At 35.6% G+C, this 20,703-nt stretch overlaps 1 long non-coding RNA gene across 4 annotated transcripts in view; it reads left to right on the top strand.

The window, feature by feature from the left end:
• LOC144223592 (uncharacterized) overlaps positions 1-20,703 on the top strand; it is a 462,828-nt gene that overhangs the window by 229,628 nt on the left and 212,497 nt on the right. The gene's annotated exons all lie outside the window — the stretch shown is intronic.

Raw genomic sequence — 20,703 nt, 5'->3', positions numbered from 1 at the left:
ATATTATTGCCCCATCATATAGTTTTTGGTTTAATTTATTCTTGTACAGTTGCATGGTTCTTTATGCTTCTGTGCTGAACATCAGTACAATATAAAAAGGATAATATAAAAAGGGGCTTTGTTATTATGAGTGTATCGTAGGGATCCAGCTAGAGTCTTTTGGTCATTTGGTCTAGAGATTTTCAAAAAGAGCAAGTTGTGCTACTAGTGCTGGTAATTTAAAGATACTGTATGTGAGGGCTTTAGGGAAGATAATGCATAATAATGGTGATGATGATGATGATGGCAGCTAAAATGTTAATCCCCACCACATTCCTGTTAGTTACAATCATGCTCTTCATTTTACAGGTGGGCTTTCTGAAATGTAGAACGTTTTAGCAACTTATTTAAGATCACTCAGCAAATGAGATACTGGAGCTCATATCCAGACTGATTTGCAAAGACTGTGATCTCAAATTCTTTTTTTTTTTTTTTTTTGCAAACTATTTTTGGTCATATTAAAGGAGAATAAAATAAATATATTTTAATTCCCTTTATATGTCAGAATCCCCTAAAGTATTTTATTTAAAGGTACTGATTCTTAGCTTTTGTTGTGTTTCCCCTCCCCTAGACCTTCTAAACCAGAATTTCTCAGAGTGTACCTCTGGAGCATGCATTTTTAACAAGCAACCAGATAATTCTTACACACAGTGAATTTGAGAGCCCCACTGTGACTGCCTCCAGCTAATGTCACTCTCCAGCACTTCATTAATGAGCTTGTTCAGTAGATTTGGGGTAGCTTCCAAGGTGCTACACTGGTCCCTTGAGTATGGCAGCCAATTTTTGCAGGCACATTTTCAGCTTTCTCCATCTCCATACTAAATTATATTAGCTACTACAGGGAACTTCCCTTGCTGGCTGTGGCAAGCTCAGCCATTTCTCATCTGTGTTGGGACATTTGTCACCATTGTCTGGCCTTGAATCACCTCACCTATCAAGAAGTTTTCCTGAATCAGGGGACATTTAGACACTTATAAAACTGAATCCCTGTACAGCCTAAGGGCAAACCAGGAAGAAAATGGATGAAGTAGGAAACAGGAAATTACTTTGACTTCCTAGAGAAAAGTTTAAAAGTTAAAAAGAAAAACAAAATATTGTATATACTTATTGATGACAGTGATGGTCAGTGTTTTCACTGAGCATCTATTAAATGATTTGCCCTCTGCTCAATGATGTAGACATAGAAGATGTCAAATAAAAACCTACACTAATAATTTTAGTAATTCATATTTGAGTAGTACTTGGAGAGCTTTATAAACATTTTGACCTAGGTCATTTCATTTGACCCCCAATACATTCTTTTGGTTGCTAGACTAATAGTTTATTTTTTTCCTCTCCAGTTAGTGCTCACTGGATAGATTTTGAATGCATTTAGAAAAAAACTCTCTAATAAACATGATTAGGAATTAGAGATTCCTACCCATAGTCCTAAAATCTTTAAATCATACATGTATTTTATCCATACCATTCATTTTTTAATATTCTTCAAACCTGTGTACACATCTTCTAATTTTTCCAAATATTATTCTGTTAAACTCTCTTCTGATAATCAGATTTATGTCTATATCCTTAGCCCTAACATAGTGCCAATAAATGCAATATAGTATTCCTGTGTTTAGGAGTTTCTTATCTTTTACTGGAAATATGTTTCCATAAAAGAAATACAACAGAATACAGAGCAATGTATAAGCTAGCCATATAAAGAGATTTGTTAATATTTAAATATATTAAAAATTAAACAGGCAGTTTGAATAGATGTGGGAGGCAGAATTTCTAAAACTGAACTCTAAATATGTCCTACTCTAATCCTCAGCCTCTGTGAGAATGGTGAGCTATCTATCACTCCCACTACCATGTTATGCAACATTAAGAGAAGGAGAGTATCCAGGTGGATCTGATCTATCATATGTGGCATTGAAAGTAGAGAACTTTCGGAGTGCCTGGGTGGCTCAGTCGGTTAAGCGTCCGACTTCGGCTCAGGTCAGATCTCACGGTTCATGGGTTCGAGCCCCGCATCAGGCTTTGTGCTGACAGCTCAGAGCCTGGAGCCTTTTTCAGATTCTGTGTCTCCCTCTCTCTCTGTTCTTTCCCCGCTTGCACTCTGTGTCTCAAAAATAAATAAACTATAAAAAAATAAATTAAAAAAAAGTAGAGCGCTTTCTACAGCTATGACAGAAGAGGGAGTGAGAGATTTGAAGCAGGAGGAGCTGATGTACCATTGCTGGTTTGAAGTGGGCCTCCTGAGAAGGAATGCAAGCAGCCTTAGTTGTTGCCAGTAGACAGCAAGGAAGTAGAGAGCTCAGCCTATAGGTGTAGAGAAGTGAATCTGTTAAGAAGCCAAAATGAGTTTGGAAGCAGGTAATTTCTCAGAGTTCCCAGTTAAGAGGCCAAGATGGCTGACATCTTGATTTTGCCATGTGAGATCATATGCATACAATCCTGTCTAGTATGTCCATACTTTTGACCTACAGAACTGTGACCCAATATTTGGGCCTTGTTTTAAGACATTAACTCCATTTGTGAAAAATGTGGTGCTAGAAAACTATAATGACCGTGGCTTGAGTTTTCAACAAAGGCTTCATAGAACTTGTTTTTGTGAGAATAAAATAAATGTTAACTATAATAGTTTCCTCTGGTTGCTCTAACAAATTACTACAAACTTAGTGGCTTAACACAACACACATTGATTATCTTAGCAGTTCTGAAATCAGAAGTCAAAATGGGCTTCACCAAACTAAGGTAAAGGCAGAGGTATGTTCCTTTCTGATAGCTTTCAGGGACACCTTCTTCTTTCCCTTCTCCTCCTCCTCCTTCCCCTCTTCCCCTCCTCCTCCTCCTTTTTTAAAATAGTGTTGTGATATGTTTATGTTATTAATTTTGAGAGAGAGAGAGAGAGAGAGAGAGAGAGAATCCCAAGCAGGCTTCATACTGTCAGTGCAGAGCCCACCTTGGGACTCAATCCCATGAAACTTGAGATCATGACCTGAGCCAAAATCAAGAGTCAGATGCTTAACCAACTGAGCCACCCAAGCACCCTGCGGAGTATCTACTTCTTTGCCTCTTTCAGCTGCCGCAGGCAGCAGCTGTTTTCTTTGGTCTGGGGCCCCCTCCCTCTTCAAACTCAGATAGGCTTTAAGTCTTTCTCACATTGTATCATCCTGACTCAGACATTTCTGCCTCCCTTTCCCATACTTAAGAGCCCATGTAATTACTTGGGTTCATTGGGATAATCCAGAATAATCTCTCCACCTCAGATCAGCTGATTAGTAACCTTAATTGCCTCTGTTGCCTTTATTATTCTTTGTCTTGTGACCTAACATATTCTCATAGTTTTCAGGGAGTCAAAGTGGACATCTTTAAGAGGCCAATATTCTGTCTACCAATGATATTTAGAAAAAAAATAAGGATCTGCTGCCTAGGCAATGACTTGTGTAGAAACTATCCTTGGTAAAATATTGACTGTATTTTCACTTACGGGTTTGATGTTTACGTATAAGTAGATTTTTTTCTGGAAGAATAAATGTTTGAAAAGATTATGAGCCTTAGCAGTCCATGAAATATTTGAATGCTTGCATGTACAAAGTTCCATCAGGCTGTGAAATGTCCTCTTTATTGAGAATTGAAATGGGTAATTTATAATAACAAATAATAATTTCTTAAATTAAAAAATCTTATGTGCTTGAAAAATAAAACTTTTCTAGGCATTATTCCATTTATTTATAATGACATCTGTGAAGTCTTGCTGATCTTCCTGGCCTGTCTTTCTTTCCTTTCTCAGAAACATTTTAAAGATACTCTTATTATAGTGTTCAAAGGAGGTCTTTTGTGTGTGGGGGTTTTTTGAGGGTTTTTTTGTGTTGTTGTTGTTTTTTTTTTTTTTTTGATAATTCATTCAATATTTGTCATTAATGTAGGAGCATATCAGCGATGCTTGGCTACTACCTAGCACCTACCTATGCCAATATATGTTTACTAATAATGAATACATCTTAAATAAATCATTCCTAATAATTTATCCACATTGAAGGACCAAACAGTGATGGTTGAGGTCAGCATTTCAGAGCTGGTTCCCTAATTAATGTTCCCCTAATTCTTAACATCTGAAATGAATATATTTGGTGATCAAGATTATGCTGAAGTTTAACAACAAATGTTATCAAATAATATGACTTCTGTGATGACATTTGTGTCAAAATCTAAATTTGTTCAACATAAGATAATACTTAGCTAAATGATAATATGCATTATATGTTATAGCTGTGCATTTTGTCAATCGATATTATGCACATATAAATATCTATGCATATGCATGAGTGGTAAATGTATGTCTCTTTCTGTCTTAAGTTAATTGGTAGGGGCTGCATATGAGTCCATTTTAGCAAATACCACCAACGCTTTTGAGGTATAGACTTCGGAAATTATTAAATATTTTTTGCAGCTGCTCAAGGGAATGTATTTTGACATGAATTTTACTGTTACACATTCCTTTAAAAAAATCTCCACACAATGACATAGAAGTCTCCCTTAATTAATTATGTCTTTTCTTGTTTTTTTATAATCAGATATCTTTCTATTACCTATATGTACTGTATTTTGTCTTTTGCTCTGACAAGCTCCTTGCAGTTCAGATTTCCACAGGTTTAGTTGTTCTATTACTTTTACAATGGTCTGGTAGCAGAGTATGCTTATGGACGCTCTTTCAGTTTTTCCACTTATTTTTTTTCTCAGTAGGCATTTTAATGCCTTTCGATGGCAAAAACCAAGTTACTTTTTGTGACTGACATGCAAGTAATTAGCCCGAACTTTCTGTAACTAGTTATGTGACCCTGCACAAACTCCATAATCTTTCTGATTGTAAATACTCACATCGGTAAGTTATGTAGAATTGCTTGCATATATGTTACAAATATTTAAAACAAAAACTCACTGTTACAGAGGATAATAGAATAGGTAGCAATATACTTATTGGACACTTAAGAAATAAGAACTTACAAATATTGGAGATTCTATATAATCCTCCCTAGTCAATTCTCTTCCATTTTTTCCCCCAGGAACAATCTTTAAAACTCATTTTGTGCAGATCATTCCCACATGTAAGTTTTTAATTGTACTACATGTGTATAAATTCTTAAAACAAACATGTCATGGTTTATTTATCTTAATGTTATTATTACAATATGGAAGTAAGCATTTTTGTACATCATGTCTCCCTGTGAATAGATACAAGAATTTTGAGTGGGAATATCATCAGGAATAGAATTGATGGGTGTAGGGTATGCATGACTTGCAACTTTAGTCAAATGTGCCAGGTTGTTCTCTCCATTTTTTGAATCAGTTTATATTCCCACCACAGCATATGAGAGCTCCCATTGTTCTACATGCTTACCAACACTTGGTTTGGGATGCAAAATGATATATCAATATTTTGTGTTTTAAAAATTTGACATAATTGCTGAGGTATTATTGACTTACAATAAACTGCATATTTTTAAAGTATACAGTTTGATAAGTATCGATAAATATACACATATATACATGTGTATATATACACAAATACACTTGCGAAACAAACAAAGTAATGAGTGTATTTATCAGCCCAAGCATTTCCTTTTGCCCTCCCTCCTCCTTTTTCTGTGCCCCACCACCGTGCCCAGGCAACCACTGATCTGTTTCATGCTACTATAGTTTAGTTGGAACTTCCTAAAATTTTGTGTGAATGAAATAATCCTGTATGCATTTGTGGGGGTGGTGCCTGGCCTCTTTTACCGAGTTTGATTATTGGAGTTTTATCTTTGTTGTCTGAATATCCACCCCCTTTTACTGTGGAAAGATACTTCATCATATGGATAGACCGCAGTTTGTTTATACATTAACTCTTGATAGACATCTGGGTAATTTCCGGTTTTGGGTTACTATAAATAAATTTGCTAGGAATATTCTTGTACAAATCCTTGTATGGATGTATACTTTTATTTTTCTGGGGTAGATTCTTAGAAGAGAAATGGTTGAATAATATGGCAGGTTTGTGTTTAATTTTATTTTCCAAAGGCGTTTTAATCATTTTAGAACCTCATGAAGAGTAAATGAGAATTGTGCAGTGTCTTTATATATTCTGAATATAATTTCCTTATCAAATATATGATTTGCAGGTATTTTCTTATAGGCTTTAGCTTGATTTCTCTTTCACTTTATTGTGACTTTCAGAGAGCAGAAGTGTTTAATCTTGAAATCAAATTTTTTACCTTGCTCTTTTATGGATCATGTTTTTTGTTCCATAGGTTTAAATAAATTTTTTAACAAAAAGTTACAAAGGTTTTCTTAACTCTTTTGTTACTTCAGTCTTAGTTTTCAGGTTTGCATTTACTTCTGTGACCCATTTTAGATTAGATTTATATATGATGCAAGGAATAGTTCAAGGGTCTTCTTCTCCTTCCTCTTCTTCATTTTCTCCCTCTTCCTCTTTTTCTTTCCTTCTCCTTCTCCTCTTCCTCCTCCTCTCCTCCTTTTCTCCCTCTTCTTCTTTTACTTCTCCTTCTCCTTCCTTTACGCCTTATCAAAAATTAGGTGCCCTTGTACGTGGGTCTATTTCTGGACTCAGTGTTTATTACTTTAATAGTCCTATTTACCTATTTTTACACCAATATCAAACTATTTTCACTATAGCTTCATAATCATTAAAATCAGGAAGTGACAAGCGAAACATTTTTTTTTCTTTTTCAAGGGCTTCTACTTTTTATTTTTTGAAGGAGTTTCCTAGGTCCTTTGTATTTCTTCATAAATTTTAGAAAAGAATGTCAATTTCTATTTTAAAAAATACTGCTGTTATTTTAATAGAGAATGCATTGAATCTATAAATAGGTTTTGGAAGAATTGATATTTTAATAATAGTGAATGTTTCAACTCACGACAATGGTTTATTTCTTCATTTATTTGTATCTGAAATTGAAATTAAACTGAAATTTTCCTCAGCACTGTTTTGTAGTTTTTAATATGCAGGTGTTTTACATATTATATCAGATTTATTTTAAATGTTTCATAGTTTTTATGCTATTGTATATGGAATTTTTTTAATGTTTATTTATTTATTTTGAGAGACAGAGAGAAAAAACGAATAAGTGGGGAGGGGCAGAGAGAGAAAGAGAAAATTCCAAGCAGGCTTCACTCTGTCAACTCAGACCCTGACACGGGGCTCACTGTCATGAACCATGAGGTCTTGATCTGAACTGAAATCAAGAGTTGGACATTTAATGGACTGAGTTACCCAGGCACCCATGTATATAGACTTTTTCAAATTTCACTTTCCAACTGTTTCTAGTGCTTAGACAATTGCTTTATGCATACAGTAACTTTGTAGAAATCACTTTTTATAGTTTTAATAGCTTTTTTTTGGTAAAAAAAATACTGAAGTTTATAGATAATTATGTCAGTGAATAAAGATAGATTTTATTTCTTTTAGAAAGGAATTGTTTTTCATTATTTCTCCTGTCTTGTACTAGCCAGAATATCCATTATTCTGTTGGCTAGAAGGGTGTGTGGATCCTTATCTTGTATCTGATCTTAGGGGCAAAACATTCAGTTTCTCATCATTTGGTTTGACGTGTTCTCTTTATAAGGTTGTGTTAGTTTCTACGTAGGGTCCTCAAGACTACTTCCAGGATTGATGATTCACTAGTCGTTATACTTACTGTTACAGATTATCACAATATAAACATATATGGCAAAATCATCAAAGGGAAGAGACACATAGGGTAAAGTCTGAAGGAAACCACCTATAAGCTTCTGGGAGTCCCCCACCAATAGACTTGTGTAAGACACATTTCATTACTTCAGCAGCAGTTTGCAACAACGCATACAAAAGGCTGTTTACTAGGGATCTTTGCCTGAGTCTACATGTCCAAAGATTTTACTGAAGATTGACCAAATAGATACATAATGTACTTCATCGTTACTAAAAGTCCAGATCCTTAGAAGGAAAGCAGGTATTCACATAAATCACTGTTGGCACACGTTATCTAGACTATAGTATGGTTCAAGGTCGTAAGCATTCAAAACACTCTCATCAGAATATTCCAAGAGGTCATTCTGAGGAGTTGGCCAACGGCCAATCATGAAAATTTGGAACATGTAAGGCTTGAGCAATTCAGGCTTAATGGATTAACACTTTCCTACACACCTTCTATTCTAAGTTTGCAGAAAGTTTTCATCAAGGATTATGTTGGATTTTATTAAAAACTTTCTGCATCTTTTTGAGATCATCCTATGGTATAAATATGGTTAAATACATTGATTTTCAAATACTATACAAACTTTGAATCTGTGATATAAAGTCACTAGGTCATTACGTATTTTAGTTTATATGTGTTCTTGTATTTGATTTGATAAAATTTTATTTAGAATTTTTGGTCCAGTTTGATGAAGAATCTCTTCTAATCTCTATATGATTATTATTTTCTTATTTTTGGTTTATTTGTTCTATGAATTACTGAGAAGGATATTGAAATCCCCAACTATAATTATAGGTTTATTTATTTCTCCTTGCAGTTCTATCATTATCTGCTCCATTGGAAGCTCTTCATATTTATTTAGTTTTATTATTTCGTCTTGCTAAATTTACCTGTTTATTGTTATTAAATAATCTATGTTCCTGGTAATATAATTTGATACATAATCTACTTTGACTGATATTACTATAACACCCCTGCTTTCTCTTGACTACTGTCGGCATATCTTTTCCTTACCTTTTACTTTTAATTTATTATGTCTTTACATATGAAGTATGTTTCTTATAGAAAGCATATAGTTGGGTTCTGCTTTTTCTCAAAATAATAATTTCTGCCTTTTATTTGGAATAGTTAGATCATTTGCATTTAATGTGATCATTTAATTGTTACATCTAAATCAACCAACTCTTACATGTTTATTATTGATTCCATCTGTTATTTTTCTCATTTTCTGCCTACTTTCAATTAATTATTTATTATTTTATTTTCTCCTCTCCATTTTCTTATGGAAATGGAGTTGCCTTACAGTACATGATTTTACCCTCTAATTTCAAGTGATATTATACCTCTTCTGAGCAGGACTTATGCTAGTGATATTAATTCCCCATTATTGAGGTAAGGCTTATTTGCATACTCTACCTAATGTCCCATAAATCACAGATTTCTGTTTTAGCTAGTCAGAGCAAGTACTATTCATAGCCCTGTTGAGTTTTGGGTATTCTTACCTCCAATCCTTTTGGGTGCTTTTTCTTGAGTCTCAGATATTTTTGTTACAGCACTGTTAATCAGACATGTTATCAGGCATGCACTGATCAATGCTCACTGAATGTATAGGGGGGACTCTGCGGGTATCTGGAAATCTCTGTGTGCAGTTTTCTCCTATCTAGGAAGTCCAGCCACATTGGTCTCCCTAGAATCCCAGGAATCTGCCAGGCTTCTCCTGATATATTAGTTCTCTATTGCTATCATAGCAAATCATCACAAACTTAGTGACTTAAACCAGTTCAAATTTATGATCTTATAGTCACGTGGGTTAAAAGCCCAACATGGGTCTTACGGTGCTAAAACCAAAGAGTCAGCAGGGTTCAGGATGTTCCAGGGGCAAATCCGTGTCCTTGACTTTTCCAGCTTCTAGAGAATGCCCAAATTCCTTGAATTGTGTCTCATTCTTCTAAAGCTAACAAAACTCCATCTCTCTAATCATTTTTCTGTAGTTACATCTCCCTCTAATTCTGAACTGGACTGGGAAAGTTCCTCTGATTTTGAGGAATCATGTGATTATATCAGGTGCATCCAGATAATCCTGGCTAATCTCCCTATATCAAAGTTATTAATTTAATCCGTACCTAAAAGCTCCCTTTGCCATGTAAGGTAACGTATTCAGTTTCAGGAGAGGCAATGGACATCTCTGAAGGACCATTATTCTACTACTATGTCCCTGTTCCTCATCACTGAAACAAAACCTAGAAACTTCCTCAAGTCAATTACCTGAGCAATTAGAGAGAGTATCTCTGTTGCTATCTCTCATCTCTAAGGATTCAGAGCCCTTCATTCGCTTATATATTATATTCAGTGTTTTACACTGTGATTTCATGTGTTCTTTCTGTTGTTTTTTGTTTTGTTTTGCTGTGCTCTTATTTTTGTTTTTATTTTTTAAAGTTGTTGCATGAGAAAGAATAAATTCTACTTTTGTTATCCTATCTTGGCCAAACAAAAAAATCTCTAGTACCTCATTGTTTAAATTCAGTTTTCTTTCTTTTTTTTTTTTATGTTTTCTTATTTATTTCTAGGAGAGAGAGAGAGAGACAGCGTGAGCAGGGGAGGGTCAGAGAGAGAGGGAGTCACAGACCGAAAGAGGCTCCAGGCTCTGAGCTGGCAGTCAGCACAGAGCCCGACGCGGGGCTCGAACCCACAACCGCGAGATCATGACCTAAGCAAAAGTCGGACGCTTAACCGACTAAGCCACCCAGGCGCCCCTAAATTCAGTTTTCTTGATTTCTCATAAGGTTGGGCATCTTTGAGTTTCCCATTTTCATTTGTTTCTTTACTTTGGCTATTCAGATTTCTTGTTTTTAAATTGTCCCTTAATTTACTATTTGATATTTCTATTGAAGAGTGTATCTTTTTCCTATTGTTTTACAGAAATAATTTACAGGTTCTGGATATAATTTTTTTTTATCAGTTGCATGCAATATAAATATTTTCTTCTAGTATGTGGTGTATGGTAGTCTCACTTGTTGATGAAGAATTTTTTCAGAGACAGGTTTAATATTATTATAAACAGATTTATCATGCTTTTAGGATTTTTGTTTTCCTTCCCTGTCATGTAGTTGCAGAAATCTTCTACCATATATTTCTCCTTAAAAAAATTAAAGTTCGTTTTTCCACATTAGATCGTTAATCATCTGAAATTTTTACATCTGTGTGTAGTATGAAGCAGAGGTCCCATTATTTTTTTAGATGAACAACAAATAACATTTATTGACTATTCTATTCTTTTCATAACGGTTTATGAATCCTGTTGTCATTTCCTTTAGTGAAGCCTTTTGGTGATGAACTCTTGGTTGTCTGAAAAATATCTTTGATATCACCTTCATTTTTTAAGGGATACTCCACTAGGTAAAGAATTAGTTTGGAAGGTATTTTCTTTTTGCCATTAAAAATACCATTCTACTGTCTTCTGATTTTCATTATTTTTATTTAAAATCATTTGTGAAATTATGATGTTCTTTTGATTTTACTTTTCTTCTCTCCAGCTGTTTTCAGATTTTAGTTTTGTATTTATTTTTCAGACTTCTATACTTATATCCCTTGGGGTGGTTTTCTTTGTATTTACCCTGCTTCATAAAGGTTCACTACTTATATCTTCACCTTTATATATCTTTTGTCAGTTTTGGAAAATTCATGACTTATAACCTATTCTCTCTCTTTTTATTTTTTAAACTTCAAATACATGAACCTCTTTCCCATATCAAATTTATCTTATGATCTGTTCCATATTTTCCATATTTTTTATTTCTCCATGCTTCCTTCCAGATATTTCTACTGTCTTATCTTCCACTTCCCGAATTCATTCTTTATCTAGACTTAATATGCTATTAAATCCCTCCACCGAGCTTTAAACCATTATATTTTAGTTAATGCATAAATTAGATTTTCTGAGTAATTCTTTTATACTTTCCACTTACATCTCATTTAATTTATTAAATATTAATCACTTATGAATCATTCTGTAGCTTTGACTTAAAAAATAAAGTAAATTTCTTGTCCCTTTCCATTATTTTCTCTTGATTTTCACTCAATTCTTGTCTCTGTGGCTGATTATTTTTGATAGAGTGTCAGGAACTGTAGAAGAATATTAAAGAGCTACTTTGAGGCTCTGGATGTCATCAACTTTCTTCATATATAATTTGCTTTTCCTTCTGGAAGACACCTTTTCCAATCAGTAATTGAATTGACTTACAGTGTTCAAATGCAGTTTTCATTATACAACAGATGGTAAAATGTGCCCCCCAAAAGTCAGAGTTTAAATAAGTATGCAAAGGAAAGATACACCTATTTTGGGCAGAAGAATCTAGAATATTTTCATAAAAGAGGCAGGGTTTAAATGGATCTGTATGAATAGTTCAAAGTTTAACACACAGAGCTTAGAGTAATAGAGTGAGGGAGGGAAGAAGAGACAAGTTGTCAGAAAATTGAGTTTAAAAAAGCATTTTTGAAGCTGATCTAATGCATTCAAACACATACAGAAATATAAAAGTTTTATCATCATTCTCCTTTTTTTCTGTATATAAGTGGTGACTGTTCTTGGGAACAGATGCACTCTGTCATAATCAAATGAGAAGAAATACTGGTTTTCTGATTGCTCTCTTTCTGTGCCAAATATTTTGTAATGTTTCCACTGTTAAAGAATATTGCTACCATTCTGTGAGGCATTATCTCACAGAGTGAAAATTTTCTCTACTTTTAACAATGTACTTGTGAATTTAAACATTAACTATTTTAATCATACCAAAGCTTTATCTCAAAAACTGATAATAGTTTTTTTTTAATTTTTTTTTTTTTTAATCCTCAGAACAGGTTGAATAAAATAACATTGGGCATTGTTTTCTTCACAGCTCGGAAACTCAATAAGTAAAATTAAAATTGAGTGATTTATATATTTATTTATCCAACAAATATTAACAGAGTACCTGTATACACTAGATATTTTGCTAGTAATGTAATAGTATTTTCATTGTAGATCTATTGTGAGAAATAAAATACATAATTATATATACATTTGCCTCAATGACTGGCATTAAAGGCTTAATAGATGTTCACAATTATTTTATTGTTAGCCATTTTTATATGTAGGGATTTGTTTGATGATTTATTTGTTAAAGTTCATGGAAAGCCAGAAAAGAGACATAAAGGTGTTTTTCTGTGTTGATCTTAAATAATTTAGAAGTATTAGTTTCCCAATCTAAACACCTCTGTACCAAAAGCTTACCACATATATATTTGCACACACACATTTTCTCCCTCTGTCTCCATTTCATTTTCTCTTTTTTTTCTGAATTCCTAGGATGGCAAATATATCATGCACTTTGACATAATAAATGGTGCTTTGTAAGAAATATCTCTCATTCTCTGCTTAAATATGAAGAAGCATTTTTATCAAAAGATAAAAATATGGAGGCTTAATTTACTTGATCTCTCATTTTTTAGATGATACCTCTCATCTCAATTCCATGTTAGCCACACATCTTCTCATGACCCCAGAGTAGCTTTTGCTATATGGCTAATGCCAAATCTGGAAATTTATACTTAAGATAATTTGTCTACTTTATCCTGCTGCTTCTAGGTTTCTCATTCTTATTTATCCAAAAAGATTACTTTCATTTCATTTCGAAGATAACTCCTTTATTTTCAAACTTGCCAAAAGAATTCAGACAATGCTGTAACAAGGATTAGTGAGACACTGGAATGCCCTTCAGTCTGTTGCCCCGGGAAAACAGGGTATCCTTAACAGTAGGAAAAGCTTATTGAACTATTTCTGGAATGGTCTCCTGAAGAGAATATAACAGAAAATAAAGTGTAAAATATTATTGAAAATTCACTATCCTTGACATGTTATCTTATATCACTCTATTTTTTACTTCTACAAGTTGATGTACTGTTTATTTTACTTCTGAGATACCTGTGGCTCAGAGGTAATCAAGGATTTATGTAGATTTTAATTAAAAGATTTATTGATTTTCTACTACATGGGAAGTACTATAATATGCTCTCTTGGAGACACGAGGACATCCATACATCGTCCTGGCCTTCTGGAAACTCAGAAACTTCGGAAAATACGGTGGCTATTACCTTACTTTGTCTCTCAGTGCCAGTCCTGCCCTTCTTTGCTTTCTTTGTGCTGCTTTCAGTAGGCTATGAAAACCACCACATTTCTACTTTGCCTTTTGCCTCTCTGATAGTGCTACTAATAAAGAATGCTAGACAAATATTAGAAACAGAGTTGCATAATGTGCTGTTTTCTGTCCCTGTCTACAAATCCCAGCAGTGTCATTGTATTGTAGCAATGAATGGCAGTTGATACCATTTTCAGTTTTTTCTCTTCCCTCCAGAACCAGCCTCATTGTGCTCCCTGAGAAATAGTTCCTCTTCTCCATGATCTGCACACCAGCTCCACAGTCTTCTCTGAGGTGCTGAGATCCCAGCACAGCTGGGCAGCGTCCCCTTGAAAGAAGTCTGGGTTGGGGCGCCTGGGTGGCTTAGTCAGTTAGGCGTCCGACTTTTGCTCAGCTCATGATCTCGCGGTTTGTGGGTTCGAGCCCCGCGTCGGGCTCTGTGCTGACTGCCAGCTCAGAGCCTGGAGCCTGTTTCAGTCTGTATCTCCCCTTCTCTCTCTGACCCTCCCCTGCTCATGCTGTCTCTCTCTCTCCTAGAAATAAATAAAACATTTAAAAAAAAAAAAAAAAAAAAGAAAGAAGTCTGGGTCCCAGGTCTGAGGGAGCCTCCTCCAAGTTACAGTTTAAAAACTCCTCTTCCCTTTTTTTAACTTCATCGCCAGAGATGGTAGCTGCTTCTTGCAGGAAGTAGCTCTTTGTTATTTCATTGTTTCCTGTTTTGTTAAAAAATCTTTTTTAGTACTTTCAAATAACCAAAGCAAAGGTGGTGTCTTTAATCAATATGATACATAATTCAAAGATCTTTTTGGTGGTTTTCTCTCTAATAATTTTCACTGGACAGTGAACATTGTCTTTATTTTTATTTGTTTATTATTCTTTAGTTTGAAGCTTCAGGCCAATAATTTTAAATGTTTAAAATAACATTAATCAACATAAAAGTCACATTTTTAGGAAACAGCTGCAGTGAGGGCTCAAAATACTAGAGTCAGAGGTGAGGTATTTTCTGCTTCCTCCATTGACTCAGTGTCTTGCCTTAAGCAAATAGTTTTGTGACATGTGTCCTGTGTATATTAACATCTATATCCTCACATCCATTTCTTGGGAGTTTTGGGGACTAAGTAATACTTGTAGGAATAACTCTACTCTCTATGAACATTCTTTTCTCTTTCCTTCTTAGGAAGTTAGGAGTAAGCAATAAAATTGTAGGGTCTAATGTCCTAAAGTAGGCTAATTTACATTGGGTCATCTTTGCACAGACTTCTCAAAAAGTGGAAAGGAAAATCAAAACAAACAAAACACTTGTCCCACAAAAAAGAAATATGAGCCAGCACAGCTGCATTATTTTTAAGGTGTGGAGGAATTTTTTCTTCGTTGCATTCCTGTAATGAAGTGAAAGTCTCAGGATGAAAGGAACCCATCTAGAGATATCACCCAGCATCCACCTCCTCTCCCAGTTATATTTTTTCAACTGGATACCGAGACTTTGCTTGCAGCCTTCTAGTGAAGAAAAGTGTGAGTTTTCTCTCAAAGTCTCCCATTGTATCTTTAAGGCACAAAAGAAAGTTGTTTGTAAAACAACACATTTAACTTCTTGAAGTTTCCACTTTTCCTTGGTGGTTCTATCCTTTGCAGTAAAAAAAAAAAAAATGTAAATTTCTCTTATAAGAGGGTTTTCAAGTCTTTAAAAACACACTTTGCATGTTCCTTTCCATTGTACTCACCAGAAAACCTATTATATACCTGGTGTTATTTTTTTTAACTTTGTCTTTTACCAAAGGCCATGTGATGTTTTCCATGATTCTTTTACTGTTTGCTATAAGATGCACGTGTCATACAGATGTGGTATGTCTTTTATTCTGGCATGGGACATGTTGAAGGCATTTTTGGCACAGAGTTGTACTCCCAAATTTATTACATAGCAAAAAATACATTAAAAAGTAATTCACTTATATAGATGACCTCCATATGAGTCTTCTCCTTGCTGTCAAATTCCCAAACTCTCATTGTCCTTCACTTCCTTCATTAGGGTAAAAATTCTGCGACCTCATTGTGTTTGCAATGTGTGTATACTACATAGATTCCATACTGACTCTCTCCCCTATTCCACAGAGCCTCATTTTTTTGAGGCTGCCCATCTGTGACCCTGGATCTTATTCAGGATACTTGTGAAATGTCACAAAATCTTATCACAAGTAGAATGCAGGTAGATTTCATAAAATATAAGAGAACTCATGGTACCTTTCTCATATTGCTATTTTTTCTTCTCCCTGGTACCAACATTGGATCCTTTCTCCTACCTACACCTATACACACCATCTTCCCATCAACTCCAGGGATTTTTGCTACTGAAGAAATTACAGTTCTTTCTCATCCTGGAGTCTTTTTGTTGCACATGACCCTAAGGCAGAGACAGACAACAGTCAAAATCTTCAACCTTACTCCTTCCATGGTGTCTGGTCATTTGGCTTCTGGCAATACTACATATCCCAGCCTGTCATGTAATTAGGTTATGCTTCTGTAACTAACTCAATGCTTATTAATGAAATGAGAGTAGATGTTACATGTACCACTTCCTGGCCTGGATGATAAAAGTTCCCTTACGCATTCACTCTGGCTTTTCCTCTCCCTTTGGCAGAATGATAATGATATGACTTGAGAGGACTTAAAAGTCAACATACTGGAAATAACAAAGATTCAATTTGGGTCCTAAATGGTTATGTAAAGCAGAATTACGTCTTCTCCTAGACCCTGAAAAGCCAACCCGAACTATTACAAAAGAAGGAGAAGAGTTCTATTGTGTTGAAATCATTAGACTTCTGCTGGAGTATCCTTATTTCTAATGACAATGTCAATCTTCAGTGGTAGTCCTTCTGGTCATATTTACATCGATTCATATCACTGTAAGAAAACTACCAGTGTTGTGAAACTAACATTTCATAGTTACCTAATTTGATCCTTATAACATGCTCAAGAAGGAATTGTAGACTGTTGATCTGGAAGGAGCCTTGATTTTAGTGGTTTAAAAAAATTTTTTTAATGTTTTATTTATTTCTAGGAGAGAGAGAGAGAGACAGTGTGAGCAGGGGAGGGTCAGAGAGAGAGGGAGTCACAGACTGAAACAGGCTTCAGGCTCTGAGCTGGCAGTCAGCACAGAGCCCGACGCAGGGCTCGAACCCACGAACCGTGAGATCATGACCTAAGCGAAAGTCGGATGCTCAACCGACTAAGCCACCCAGGCGCCCCAGTGGTTTTAAAATTTTAAAGTTTTAAAAAAAATGATACAACATTGAGTCCTGTATAAAGAATGGCTAAAGGTAAAACATTAATGGTTGCAACAGTGTGAGGGTGAGGATGTTGGGAATGAACTGGTCCAGAGTGGGTCAACAAGGTTCTGTCCTTCAATGTCTCCCTTCGGGCACATTCCTAGACCCTCGGCCTCCAAAGAAGAATGTATATAACATACCTAAAGATGAGCTAATAGAAGTTGTGAGACTCAGTTTTATGAGGCAAACTGAGTTGATTTTGTATCACACTTGAATTATTCTGCATTTGTGCTGTTACCTATACTTTTCCCTCTGACTCGGTTGCCTTTCTTAGTCCCTTCTTTTTAAAATCCAGACTATATATTAAAGCTATAATCATGAAGCTTATAATGATTTCTGTGCTGTTATAATAAGTTGCCATAAATTTAGAAGCAAAATTTTAATCTCCTAGTTCTGTAGGTCAGATGTCTTGATGGGCTCAACCGAGCCCCCTGCTCCAGGTTTCACAAGGCCAACATCAAGGTGCTGGCAGGGCTGTGTTCATCACTGGAGTCTCTGGGGGAAAGAATGCACTTCCAGATCCATTCAGGTTTTTAATAGGATTCCTTTTCTTGAGGTTATAGGACTGAGGTTTCCATTTCCTTGCTGGCTGTTAACCAGATGCTGACTTTTGCTGCTAGAAGGTACTCCGATCCGTGACTTTCATGTAGCCACCCCCACCCTCAGTGGCTGACTGAGTCTGTCACATTTCACATATCTTTGACTTACCTCCTTGCTGCATCTTTCTGACTTCCTCACCTACTTTCAGCTGGGAGAAAGCTCTACTTTTAAGAGCTCATGTGTATGCATTGGGTCCACTTGAATAATCCAAAAAAAAAAATCTAATTTACTGTCAATTGACTGGCAATCCTAATTGCATCTGCAGAGTCCCTTTTGTTCATATAGTGTGTCATTTTTATAGGCATGGCAAGGGGATGGTGTGGTTATTATGCCAAAATTCTGCCTACCACAAAGTCTTTCCTGAAAACCATCCAGGGTGAACTCACCTGCGTGAGAAACCACATATCTCTCTCTTAGTACCTCTCATAATGCGCTGTCCTTAATCTACCTATGTTAAAGTCATTTATGAAATTTCCTTGGTTTTCCTGTTCCATTGTGAGACCCCTCTGATGGTGGTTGCTCAGTGTCTAATAGAGCTGGCACACTAATGAAATTGGGTGAATTAAGTGGAATTACGTAAGTCATACAGTAAAGGCAGATGGGACTAGAGTCAGAGCTAGAAAAGCACTCTTAGTCCAGCATGTTCTTTTTGAAAGCTCCAAACCTTATCCCTACCCAAGAGTTGGGCATCATTTACAGACATGGATGTTTTTATTACATTTTAGGGAAAATTTTTTTTCAGTGAAAGAATAGAATACAATAGAATAGAAAATAGAAAAGAATAGGTTTATGTGATGGCCTTTTAAAATCTTGACCTGTGTGTAGTCAGAGCTGAATGATCTGATACTCTCTTCTATTGAAAAGTTCAGTGAGTAATCACACCCAAGTCCCAGTGAACCCCACTGTGTTTCATAGGTGCCACCTTAATTTGCCAACCTGCCTTTGGCCTAAAGAATATATTTTTTTTCCTTTTCATTTTTAGTTGCTGACCTGGTGAAATCAATCTGTACATTCTAGAAGAGAATTTTTTATTTTGGTGGAGTGATTCTGTTCCCGGATGTGGCTGACACTGTAAACCTTTCAAAATCTGACATGCTGGTCTTATGGGACCGAGTAAAGGCAGTAGAGGGAGGGACAGAAGCAAAGACCATAGGTTTAATCTTTTTTTTTTTTTTTTATAGAGGAAAGAGCATACCTACTATCTTTCCATAGTAGAGACAGCAGAAGTCTGCTATCATAACCTTGATATGAGAAAAAATGCATGCCTTACTCATTGGGGGTTTTGAAAATGAAATGAATATATTTTGTGAGTTATAAAGAATAACAAATTACTACCAAGAGTAATAACCCAATCTATTTTAACATGTTTTATTTTTTTTTAATTTTTTAATGTTTTATTTATTTCTGAGAGAGAGAGAGACAGCATGAGCAGGGGAAGGTCAGAGAGAGAGAGAGAGAGAGAGACACAGAATCTGAAGCAGGCTACAGGCTCTCAGCTAGCTGTCAGCACAGAGTCTGATGCGGGGCTCAAACCCACAAACTGTGAGATCATGACCGGAGCTGAAGTCAGACGCTTAACTGACTGAGCCACCCAGGCACCCCCATTTTAACATGTTTTAATGTTTTTTGTTTTTCAGAGAAGTTGACAGAGTGTGAGTGGGGAAGGGGCAGAGAGCATGGGAGACACAGAATCTGAAGCAGGCTCCATGCTCTGAGCTGTCAGCACAGAGCCTGATGCGGGGCTTGAATCCATGGACTGTGAGATCATGACCTGAGCCAAAGTTGGACATTTAACCGACTGAGCCACCCAGGGGCCCAAACTCAATCTATTTTAAGTGCATATAAATATACAAGCATTATCATCACCATCATCATCATCCTTATGCTTCTTTTCCCAGAGAAGATTGAAGAAAATGTAGACTCCAAGCCTCTGTTGAGGTCAAACAGCAGTTTAGTCAAAGCTTGAAGGTTAGAATTCAACAGGCCACAATTCCCATTAGATTCATGAATTCCCTGATGCTGCCAGAGCCAGACTATTTCTCTACCAAATTACTGCCAAGGGAACACGATGCTCATCTCAACTGTAGTTTCCACATTTTCTCAAGATTAAATAGAGAGCTTTTAAACTTCCTTTTCCAAGAATATCTTAATTTTTAAAATGCTCTCATTCTCATCACATCTTAAGCTTTGAACTCTCACCATCCCCAGCATTCAAGTCTCCTTATTAATCTGTTGATGAGGCCTCCATGTTTCTTCTGAGTATGATTTCTAGCAGCTGCTGCATCTTTATTTACTTATTCACCAGTGGGAAGAAGGAGACAATTTTGATGTATATTGCCTTAATCAGGGACAGGTGTTAAACTAGAGCACGGCAACTCTAAAACTATTCTTCATTTCAACACCTACGAAACACACATTTAAAAAAATCTATAATGATCAGACTTATTTATATGATATTCTTTATTAAAAGATAGCAGCTTATTCTTTACAAACAAGTAGAAACTACCTAAAAGGATTTGCTTCAAAATAACCCAGCTTGCCAAATGAGAGGCCACTGAGAATAAGACAAAGAGAAAGCAGGCTACAGTTAAACACAGTTGTCCAGGAATTGATAATAGATAAAGCTGGGTTTTCTTGTTTACTTTTTTTACATTAAAAAAAATCTCCATAATATGTGCTAAATAAGTCTATTTTATACTCAAAGTTAAAGGTGCCCAAGAAAGTTCATTGCTAATATTATGGGTATAAATTCTTGATCTTAAAAATGCTTGTGCCCATTTATCACCATGGAAATACTTTTAGCAGTTCTAAATTGCATCCAGATGGAAGAACCACTTAATTTTT

Source organism: Crocuta crocuta, unplaced genomic scaffold (assembly GCF_008692635.1).
Source record: "Crocuta crocuta isolate KB4526 unplaced genomic scaffold, BGI_CrCroc_1.0 scaffold70, whole genome shotgun sequence".
NCBI classification, from domain to species: Eukaryota; Metazoa; Chordata; class Mammalia; order Carnivora; family Hyaenidae; genus Crocuta; species Crocuta crocuta.
The sequence above is the reverse complement of the archived record's forward strand: the minus strand, read 5'-3'. Positions and strand labels throughout refer to the sequence as shown.